Below are 3,143 nucleotides of genomic sequence, written 5' to 3'. Positions count from 1 at the left end.
GTCCTCGAATTCATCCCTGAAGTTGTCCCAATTAGTATTCCAGTCCCCTGTGAGAACCATGTGATTTGGTGGCGGAATGTTCGCTGCCATAGCAATGGAATAGGAGATTTCTTTGTCTTCAGTCATGGAGGTAGGTAGTGATGCTAGCTAGCCAGCTAACACGAGTTGATCAGTGTTGTGAGTAGGAAACGGCTTGTGTTCGCATATGGAACGTAACTGCGCCTATACTGTACTTAGCTACAAAAATAACAAACGTGTGTTTTCCGAGCCACTTCTGATACCATGTTTCTGTATGATATGTTGGATTAAGGAATAAAGACAGACACCAATGTTCAGTTCAATAGCCTTGTTAAGCCTTGTACAAATCCCTACGCGTGGAGTCTGGGGAACAGTCCAACTAGTCGATTACCTATCAACTAGACTCCGTAACATCGTTGTCCAATCAAATCACACAATCTACAGATGGGCTGTCAACCAATCAACATTTTGCAGATCATTACAGGCGTCAGTAAACACAAAATTGGGCGCATAACTTTATTGACTTGGCACATTTTCTGTCCAGAGACACTGAGAAATAACAACCAGGAAAGATAAATCATAGAAATATATGTTTATTTTACATATTACAATAATTGTATAGCGTAGGTTTCATTTACAAACAGACACATTCACTACATTTGTTCCATTATTCACTAAATTACTTATTATTTTCAGTAAACTCTTATTCTATAACATTTATTGTTTTAACATTCACACTGCTAGTTTTACACATTATATTTATATATATATACACACTACCGTCATTTATATAAATATAATATATAATTATCAATATATAACCAAATAATAGATACAGTGGGGAAAAAAAGTATTTAGTCAGCCACCAATTGTGCAAGTTCTCCCACTTAAAAAGATGAGAGAGGCCTGTAATTTTCATCATAGGTACAAGTCAACTAGGATAGACAAAATGAAGAAAAAATTCCAGAAAATCACATTGTAGGATTTTTAATGAATTGATTTGCAAATTATGGTGGAAAATAAGTATTTGGTCAATAACAAAAGTTTCTCAATACTTTGTTATATACCCTTTGTTGGCAATGACACAGGTCAAACGTTTTCTGTAAGTCTTCACAAGGTTGTCACACACTGTTGCTGGTATTTTGGCCCATTCCTCCATGCAGATCTCCTCTAGAGCAGTGATGTTTTGGGGCTGTCGCTGGGCAACACAGACTTTCAACTCCCTCCAAGATTTTCTATGGGGTTGAGATCTGGAGACTGGCTAGGCCACTCCAGGACCTTGAAATGCTTCGTACGAAGCCACTCCTTCGTTGCCCGGACGGTGTGTTTGGGATCATTGTCATGCTGAAAGACCCAGCCACGTTTCATCTTCAATGCCCTTGCTGACGGAAGGAGGTTTTCACTTAAAATCTCACGATACATGGCCCCATTCATTCTTTCCTTTACATGGATCAGTCGTCCTGGTCCCTTTGCAGAAAAACAGCCCCAAAGCATGATGTTTCCACCCCCATGCTTCACAGTAGGTATGGTGTTCTTTGGATGCAACTCAGCATTCTTTGTCCTCCAAACACGACGAGTTGAGTTTTTACCAAAAAGTTCTATTTTGGTTTCATATGACATTCTCCCAATCCTCTTCTGGATCATCCAAATGCACTCTAGCAAACTTCAGACGGGCCTGGACATGTACTGGCTTAAGCAGGGGGACACATCTTGCACTGCAGGATTTGAGTCCCTGGCGGCGTAGTGTGTTACTGATGGTAGGCTTTGTTACTTTGGTCCCAGCTCTCTGCAGGTCATTCACTAGGTCCCCCCGTGTGGTTCTGGGATTTTTGCTCACCGTTCTTGTGATCATTTTGACCCCACGGGGTGAGATCTTGCGTGGAGCCCCAGATTGAGGGAGATTATCAGTGGTCTTGTATGTCTTCCATTTCCTAATAATTGCTCCCACAGTTGATTTCTTCAAACCAAGCTGCTTACCTATTGCAGATTCAGTCTTCCCAGCCTGGTCCAGGTCTACAATTTTGTTTCTGGTGTCCTTTGACAGCTCTTTGGTCTTCGCTATAGTGGAGTTTGGAGTGTGACTGTTTGAGGTTGTGAACAGGTGTCTTTTATACTGATAACAAGTTCAAACAGGTGCCATTAATAGAGGTAACAAGTGGAGGACAGAGGAGCCTCTTAAAGAAGAAGTTACAGGTCTGTGAGAGCCAGAAATCTTGCTTGTTTGTAGGTGACCAAATACTTATTTTCCACCATAATTTGCAAATAAATTCATTAAAAATCCTAACAATGTGATTTTCTGGATTTTTTTCCCTCAATTTGTCTGTCATAGTTGACGTGTACCTATGATGAAAATTACAGGCCTCTCTCATCTTTTTAAGTGGGAGAACTTGCACAATTGGTGGCTGACTAAATACTTTTTTCCCCCCACTGTATATAGCATTTACTATATAGACACACACACACACACACACACACACAGACACACACACACACACACACACACACACATACATACATACATACATACAGTATTGAGAGATAGGGAGAGACAGACAGTTGTGAGGACAATATGTCTGAGAATCAATATGTAGGTTGTAGTTTAGAATGAGTTAAAGGCAGAGGAGGGTACAATAGGACAAGTGTTTTGTCCCTGACCAGTCCTCCTACTGCCAGACCACTGGATCCTGTGTCTCCATCTAAAACGTCATTTCTGTGCCGGCCGTGCTTGGCCACACTAAGAACCAAGACCCAGAAGAAGGGTAAGAAGAGGACATTGGCTGTTACACCAGCTAAGGAGGAGAAGGTGAGATTGGCTGTTACACCAGCTAAGGAGAAGAAGGTGAGATTGGCTGGTACACCAGCTAAGGAGAAGAAGGTGAGATTGGCTGTTACACCAGCTAAGGAGAAGAAGGTGAGATTGGCTGTTACACCAGCTAAGGAGGAGAAGGTGAGATTGGCTGTTACACCAGCTAAGGAGAAGAATGTGAGATTGGCTGGAACACCAGCTAAGGAGAAGAAGGTGAGATTGGCTGTTACACCAGCTAAGGTGAAGAAGGTGAGATTGGCTGTTACACCAGCTAAGGAGAAGAAGGTGAGATTGGCTGTTACACCAGCTAAGGAGAAGA

This window comes from Coregonus clupeaformis, unplaced genomic scaffold, assembly GCF_020615455.1.
Source record: "Coregonus clupeaformis isolate EN_2021a unplaced genomic scaffold, ASM2061545v1 scaf1348, whole genome shotgun sequence".
NCBI classification, from domain to species: domain Eukaryota; kingdom Metazoa; phylum Chordata; class Actinopteri; order Salmoniformes; family Salmonidae; genus Coregonus; species Coregonus clupeaformis.
The sequence above is the reverse complement of the archived record's forward strand: the minus strand, read 5'-3'. Positions refer to the sequence as shown.